Source organism: Neoarius graeffei, chromosome 8, assembly GCF_027579695.1.
Source record: "Neoarius graeffei isolate fNeoGra1 chromosome 8, fNeoGra1.pri, whole genome shotgun sequence".
NCBI lineage: Eukaryota > Metazoa > Chordata > Actinopteri > Siluriformes > Ariidae > Neoarius > Neoarius graeffei.
Window position 1 is genome coordinate 65675290 of NC_083576.1, and position 8795 is coordinate 65684084.

Below are 8795 nucleotides of genomic sequence, written 5' to 3' on the forward strand. Positions count from 1 at the left end.
CAATGTCTTTTTGTTTGTTTTCAACCTTTGAGGTATTGAAAATTTATTACTGAAAATCTGGCAGAATGTTCTATTAAAGAAAAGATAAAAAGAAAATAGTCTTTGTGTGTGCTGTGAAGTGGTTTGAAAAAATGAAATCGGAATCGGCCAAAATCGGTAGCGGCAGGTCACTCTCCATGGAAAATCGGAATCGGCCCAAAAAATTGCAATCGGTGCATCTCTAGTAAAAACTAAACTTTAACTTCAATTTTGGTGAGTAATTTTCATAAATTTAAAAGGCAGGTTTTCCACCAACGTCAAGCCCAGCAAACTAATGGCCTGCCCTGTAATGTAAAGTTGGGTCGAGGAATGAAACCAGGCAGGGTTCTGGTAAAAATTGTTTTAGCGGTCTTCTCTTAAAGAACTTAAAAGAATTTAGATTGAACTGAATAATCTCAAATGCTTCTTGTAGCTTTAAAATAGTCCCAGCAGGTGACTCTGAAGAAAAATACTGTGTGTTTGAACACCGCCCGCTGTAAACACTTTGCATACACCCCAATGACCGACTCCACCGACCGCCACGACATCACCGCGCACAATTCCCTCATCGGCACAGTGGAGCACCACAAATTGCTACCTGGTCTGTGGGAAACACTGTATTATTTACCAGCTTAAATAAATGAATGTATTTGTATGGTGAAATACCGTGACCTTGGCCCAGAGGGCCTCGGTCAGTACTTTCAAGACCTCGGTCACGGTATTTCACGATACGGACCTCCCAGCTGGTAAATAACACATGTACATTTTTTTATTTATTCATAACTTTATAGCTAAAAAAAGCAGCAGGTTTAAACACACAGCACTGGGAAAACAGCACTTTGCGCATGCAGAAAAGCCTAAATTACCCTGTATCACGACGGAAAAAGCCCAAATTCAGAAATATAGGGTGTAGCCCATATTATGTAATTGAAAGGACACTTGCTCGAAGACAATGCCTTAAACATTTTTAATCACTTGTACATAATTTTATACATTTGTACTTTTAAAAGATAAAAAAGACTAGCTATAAGTACCTTTAAAGGAGAACTGAAGTCATTTTTAAACTTGCTTTATTTCTTAACGTGTTATTCAATTACGTTTTCGGTTTTAGTAACCTTATATCATGACTCGTATTGGCAACTAATTGCAATTAAATATTATACTTATCGACCTATTTGGTTTTTAGCCATGTCGAATTTAGTTTGTTTGGTCCACAGCAGGCGTCACTTATCTGTGTGATCTTCACGAGACTTGGGCGAGATTTTGAAACATGAAGTGTCAGCGCTGCCATTTTAAAAAACTGTTTTCCAAACGAAATATTGCGCAAAAACAAGTTTAAATGACAATTACTGCTTACTTTTTTCAAACTTTCCTGATTGCTATCAAAACAAACAAAACTTCCAGCTGGATTACATCAGCATTCGAAAGACGGCACACATCTTTTGACAACACTGGCCACTTCGATTTCCGCTGTATGTTTTACTTCCGTCCTACGATGTCCCGCACAGGTCTCAACGAATCTGGTTTACGGCCACTGCTTTGACATATGGACTGGTATATTACATAGCATATTTCAAACACTCATAACTTGCTATAGCAGTGACAAAATAGCTGTCAAAAATGCATTCCTATATTTAATAAAATGAGAGAATTTTGATGATAAAAAAATTTGCCTTCAGTTCTCCTTTAAACACAGATGATCCTCGTTGTTCTATCAGCTACAGCTGCTGAGAAAAGCCAACACACCAAACACGTGTTGAAAAAACCCCCCACACATTTATTGACAGCGTGTTTTTCATATTGTTCACTTTCTGCAGCTATGAATCCACACAAATCTGGGGTGGGTTTCCCAAAAGCCTCTTAACTAGGAGACAGGGTGTTCATTGTGCTGCTCGCTCCACCATTTAACGATGATCTTTGTGCTACGATGGTTTTGGGAAACTCAGTATAGGTTTGATGTGACTTCAGTCCAAGTGCAGAGAGATCTGTCTGAAATAACATGACCGGGACAGTCCTGATTTTGAGTTGCGTGTCCCCAGTCCCGACGAAGGTCCGTCAGGACGCTGAAATGTCCCGGTTTACACCAAACACTAACAAACTGTCCCGGTTACAGCGATCATATATAGCCAACGAGATGTCAATAAAGCTTCTATCAATTCAGCATCAGTGTGCGTGCAATCAACCTTACAATGTATCCATTTGTACAATATTGCAATATAGAGGCAGCGTTATAACGGGTTTTTTCGCTAGCGGCTGTCAACTACTACGCGACAATGCTGAACAGATGAGCGCTGGGCGGAGATGTTCGCGCACTTCAAAAATAGGGAGATTCCTTACAGCAGGGCTTTTCAGAGTGTGGGGCACGCCTCCCCTAGGGGGCGCCAGAGTTCTTCAGGGGAGGTGCAACATGAGGAAAAATAAACCAGAATAAGTTACTATTGCGGACATTTAGCTAACTTCAGCTAGCCTTTGCCAGAGACAAAATGGATCGATTTTTAGTACCTAAAGCTACAGTGAGTGAGGAGACAGAGTCTGGGCCAAGCAAAAAAAGAAGGAAATATGACCACAATTATTTAAAGTTTGGATTTTCATGGACTGGATCTGAAGATGCTCCACTGCCACAGTGTGTTGTCTGCCAAGAGGTGCTAGCTAACGATGCTATGAGATGTTTTAAAAAAAGCACAGATGTTTAAAATGTGTAAAAGATGATGTTTTCAAAAAGCACAGATGTTTAAAATGTGTAAAACAAGATGTTTTTTAAAAAAAGCACAGATGTTTAAAATGTGTAAAACAAGATGTTTTTTAAAAAAAGCACAGATGTTTAAAATGTGTAAAAGATGTTTTCAAAAAAAGCACAGATGTTTAAAATGTGTAAAAAAAAGTGTTTTCAAAAAGCACAGATGTTTAAAATGTGTAAAATAAAAAAAAATAAAAATGTGTACAACAACCATTTTTTTTTAAATACGAATGGAACATTAAGTATAGCAACAACAAAAATTGTAAAGGGGGCGCTGTTGTTTATTTGCTCTCTGAGGGGGGCTGACTCTCCCACACTTTGAAAACCCCTGCCTTACAGCAATGTCAGCCAGCTTTGCCATGTGCCTACCTGGCACCAATGCTCCAGTTGAGCGCATATTTTCACTCATGAGCAACACCTGGACTGACGAGAGGAATCGCATGACCGTGCCTACTCTCAAAGCCTTGCTGATTACCCGGGCCAATTTCGACGATATTTGCTCGCAGTTTCACAGCAAGCTCTCGGGGAATAAAGCGCTACTGGAGCAAATTCACTCATCATATAAATATATGAAATAAAATGGCATCTTCTTTAGGGTGGGTGGCTGCGTTTCTGAAACATTTTTTGTTGTCTTTAATCTGTATCACAGATTGTCTTGACTTGTTTTATGCTGTTGTCAACTCAGGGTTCACGTTTTCAAAATAATTAATAGCCTACACTGGTTAAGATTAAACAGAGGCATTTTGGGTAAAGGTTTGGAGGTGACAACGATTAGGCTCATGCGCTCGTTCCTGTTACAATGCATAGCCTATTCATTATCTGTAGCCGCTTTATCCTGTTTTACAGGGTCACAGGCAAGCTGGAGCCTATCCCAACTGACTACGGGCGAAAGGCGGGGTACACCCTGGACAAGTCGCCAGGTCATCACAGGGCTGACACATAGACACAGACAACCATTCACACTCACATTCACACCTACGCTCAATTTAGAGTCACCAGTTAACCTAACCTGCATGTCTTTGCACTGTGGGGGAAACCGGAGCACCCGGAGGAAACCCACGCGGACACGGGGAGAACATGCAAACTCTGCACAGAAAGGCCCTCGCCGGCCACGGGGCTCAAACCCGGACCTTCTTGCTGTGAGGCGACAGCGCTAACCACTACACCACCATGCCACCCCGCATAGCCTATTGTTTAAAAAAAAAAGTTAAACGCATAAAATGTTGATGTTAATATGCAAGCAATGCATTTTCTTGTTGTTTTCACAAAGGTGAAATAAAATCAGTTGAAATTTAGGCTATGGGCGAAAGGCGGGGTACACCCTGGACAAGTCGCCAGGTCATCACAGGGCTGACACACAGACAACCATTCACACTCACATTCACACCTACGGTCAATTTAGAGTCACCAGTTAACCTAACCTGCATGTCTTTGGACTGTGGGGGAAACCGGAGCACCCGGAGGAAACCCACGCGGACACGGGGAGAACATGCAAACTCCGCACAGAAAGGCCCTCGCTGGCCACGGGGCTTGAACCCGGACCTTCTTGCTGCGAGGCATCAGTGCTAACCACTACACCACTGTGCCACCCTGCATAGCCTATTGTTTAAAAAAAAAGTTCAACGCATAAAATGTTGATGTTAATATGCAAGCAATGCATTTTCTTGTTTTCACAAAGGTGAAATAAATCAGTTGAAATTTAGGCTATTGGCCTATTCCCTATCATCACATCTGTTGTCTGATTTTCTTACTTTAACTGAATTGTGATAGTAGTACATGTAGATAACAAGAAAATACTTGATAATTCTCTGAAATGTTGATAAAAGTGAGCTGCTACAAAATGATAAAAGCGTGTGCGTGCACGAGTATCACGGTCACGCGCAAAGTGTCCCGGTTTTAGACTCGGGAAATCTGGTCACCCGAGTCTGAAACCAGCAGCACTGAGTTCGGTTATTAAGAATGGACCAAATGTGGTGATGGACAGAAAAGTGAGATGGAAGTAAAAAGACAGAGGAATAATGTTGTTGTTTTGTGTGTGAGAGATGTTATTTGTTGTAAAGCTGGAGGATGTGAAGAGAGATGCATGTGTGCTGCTTGGGTGAAATTCCAGACAGAAGCCAGGGGAAGATGCTGCATGGACAGAAAGCTGAATAAATATATAAACTGCCACGTTTGTGTAAATCTCCACAGACAGACATGAAGTGGAACCGTACAGAAGCCAGCTCTCTCAGAGACGAGGAGGAGGATGTTAGCTAACAGACGGATTACATGGAGCTAAAGGCTAGCGCTCATTTTTAATCCACCGCCATTACCTAATGCGCTGCTGCCAAGGTTTTCAACTAGCTAATCAAACCTAGCATGCTAATAGGGGAAAAAATACACAACATAACTACACCTTCATGCATAATCTTTTTTTTATTTGTTTATTTAACTATTATGGAGAAAATATTTATCCGCATTTCACCAATTTAAAATAATTAACATGAAGTACTTACTGTTTTAATATCCCCTCACACGCTGCAAAAACGAAAATGTTTTTAGTCTGACTTGAAAAGGTCACCTGACTGACTCACTTCCGGTTACCCCAAGCAGATGCACACACTGCCATCTAGCGTCCCGGCTCTGTGTTTTCCTAATAAACTTGAATAAATGTACGTATAAGAGCCATACCACCGAATCGGTGCCATTTCTCATCTCATCATCTCTAGCCGCTTTATCCTTCTACAGGGTCACAGGCAAGCTGGAGCCTATCCCAGCTGACTACGGGCGAAAGGCGGGGTACACCCTGGACAAGTCGCCAGGTCATCACAGGGCTGACACATAGACACAGACAACCATTCACACTCACATTCACACCTACGGTCAATTTAGAGTCACCAGTTAACCTAACCTGCATGTCTTTGGACTGTGGGGGAAACCGGAGCACCCGGAGGAAACCCACGCGGACACGGGGAGAACATGCAAACTCCACACAGAAAGGCCCTCGCCGGCCACGGGGCTCGAACCCGGACCTTCTTGCTGTGAGGCGACAGCGCTAACCACTACACCACCGTGCCGCCCCGGTGCCATTTCTGTCCCTAGAAAATTATATGTATAAATGCACATAAAAATGTACTTTAAAATACATTTCCTTATTACGCAGAATGTCCTGCACATTGATCTGATTTCAAATCTAAGATATATAATTGTAAGGATTAATAAAAACTACCTAAAACACTGAAAAATAGCATGTGTTACCTGTCCCCGCACTCTCACGGGCGATTCGAGGGAGGATCAGCCTCTTCTAAAAATGACGAACATCGTGTAGGATGAATTGCGCTAGGCTTATGTTATAGAGGGCTCTGAGATGATGCTAAAAATAGTAACACTGCGCGTGCGCAGCCATCTTGGAAGTCACTCGCTCCAGAGCGCTCATAGAGTACACATTCACCGATTCGTTTCCGCGTTAGAGGGCTTAAAAGCTTGGATTTTTTAAGAATTTAGACATCTGAAGTGATGGAGCACTACTGTGAAAGTTTGGATAAGCAGGCACGGGAGCGTTATGCTGAGAAGTTACGTTTCATTGGGAATGTAGATCCATACACTGTTAGTGAGAAGGAATGGAAAGCTGACCCCAGCTTGTTGCCGCATGTGACTTTTGCCGCTTTTCCACTACAAACGCGGCTGAGCCGTGCCGTGCTGAGTTGGGCTGAGTCGAGCTGAGCGGGGCTGTTGGAGTTGCATTTCGACTACAACCGCGCTGAACCGTGCTGGCTGGAAGTGGGTGGACACATTGGGTGGAGTTAGCGAAAGTGGGTGGACGTCACGTGATGTCGTTAAGCAGCGCAAACAGTGACATCAGTGACCTTTTAAGCGGTAGTCTCACGACCCAGATAGTAAACAATAAACATGGAGGACATGGAGTCGTTAGTGTTGCTGGTCTTGGTGCTGTGGCTTGTTGTCACCGACAACGCCAACAGATACTGGCAAGAGTGTATAGATGAGGCGAGGCGCATAAGGCTTCAGAAATTCTCGTAATTCGTAATTATTCTTCCGGGTTTGCGGTGTTTACAGATCCCAGCGTGCTCGCGGGGCGTGTGTGGGCATGTGAGGACACCCCTCCTCACCAATCAGTGCACAGGGGAGTGTCTGCTCATGCCCCCAGCCTCACTCGGCTCGGTTTGGCTCGCTTCAGCCCCACTCCAAAACGGTGCGAGTTTTAGGGGCTAAGCAGGGCTGAAGCGAGCCGAGTCGTGCTGTTCTTTGGTAGTCAAAACGCGAGCCGTGTCGGGCTGAAGTGAGCTGAAGTGAGCTGAAAAAGGGTAGTGGAAAAGGGCCAATACATCGATCTTGTGAACTATCTAGTGTTTCACCCAAGTCCATTTTGTGAACTAAAGGATTTCCAGAACTACAAGATCATGGAAGCATACGATAGATTTGTGTCCGGTTGGGTCCGCGATGTGTCGGTGTTTACTGCTGAAGACGGAGAGACAAAAGTGATCAGAGGGAAAGTGTTATGGTGCGTTCATGTGCTATGGGAATTATGGTAAATACCAAACGCCGACATGGAAAGCACACATGAACGCCCCCTCTTGTAGTATTTTCCACTGGGCAACTTGTAGAAAATTTTGATACACGAGTTGCCGAGATGAGCTGAACTTTAACCTTTTCAACATGGCGGCGAGCGGTACAAGACACTTGAATGTTAAGCATTGTACGCTACTAAAGTTTTTTTTTACTAGTACTAGTGGGTAGTTTTTTGTGTCTATGCAATGTTGCGTCATTAACAAGTGTAATATAATACGTTAGAAATCCGTTTCCTTTAAAAATGTGTTATGGTTTGTTTCTACCTATCCAGAGCAGACGCTATTGCTAACGATAGCTAACTATTGCTAACTCGCAGTCCGCGTCCTTTGTCAACAACAAAAGCATGTGAACACAACACACTAGTAAATACCACTTCCCAACTGGAAAATATCATCTTCCCATAGCACATGAACGCAGCATTACACTCGCAGAGACTATCCCAGCCTAGTCTACACCCCTGGATAATAGTTGACAAGAGACATGCTATTTTGTGTGCACATTGCAACTGCATTGCTGGACTTGGGGAATGTTGCTCCCATGTTGCTTCCCTGTTGTTTTATGTTGAAGCGGCCACGAGACTGAGGGAAAGAACGACGGTCACACAACAGCCGGCATACTGGATGCTACCGGTAACTATGAAATTAAAATAACTATTTTAGTAACTATGAAATTCAAGACAATATTAACCTACCTGTCACAAAGTGATCAGAACAAATCCGGATACAGTCAAGTTGTCCTAAATTTGATCGGTTGATGGCAGCCAGCCACTGTTGTCTCCTCCGTTCGCTTTTCTCCTGTGCTGCAATTCCCTGGTTAGTCACGACTTTAGGGAGTCTGTGGAAGCTTTTGCCACCCTTTTTCCCCTCGGTTACTACAGCCAACAATGACGCACGTATTCGGCATTTTCACCCCTTTTTGCTTCGCTGAGCAACAACAATGCACTGACACAGCGCGCTTTGACTTCCAATATGGCCGCCACTGGGTTCGCGCTGATCTCGAAGCACTCTATAGCCGACCTTATAACATTGCTATTTCAGATCCAGAATCATAGAAATATGTGCTCAACCCAACTACAGTGCGAAATCATTCCCTTATAACTTTAATGTGTGCGTGAGTTTTTCCCCCTCGTGACAGCGCGATACAACCCAGCCTCAGTGCACTTCAATAGCATTTGGGAGCTCTGCGCTTTTCAATCTCAAAATGCAAGACGATTATTGGACAAATACTGCGAAAACGCCCGCCCACAGAGTCGCACGGACTCCCAGCCTCAGTGCACTTCAATGGCATTTGGGAGCTCTGCGCTTTTCAATCTCAAAATGCAAGACAGTTATTGGACAAATACTGCGAAAATGCCTGCCTACGGACTCCCAGCCTCACATGGGAGGGACATGGCAGTTTCCGCGAGGAGACTGGTGATTGGTGAAAGCGGCCGGATATTTTCTTTGATTGACAGCTCGTTTCAAATATAGACAGG

The 8795-nt window shown here is 43.6% G+C and overlaps 1 protein-coding gene across 1 annotated transcript in view; it reads right to left on the bottom strand.

The window, feature by feature from the left end:
• The window catches only part of LOC132890797 (matrin-3-like), a 48010-nt gene extending 42675 nt beyond the window's left edge, over nucleotides 1-5335 (bottom strand). Inside the window, exon 1 of the mRNA XM_060928039.1 lies at nucleotides 5251-5335. The gene's annotated coding sequence lies outside the window, so the exon portion shown is untranslated. The remainder of the gene's footprint in view (nucleotides 1-5250) is intronic.
• Nucleotides 5336-8795: the final 3460 nt, after the last annotated feature.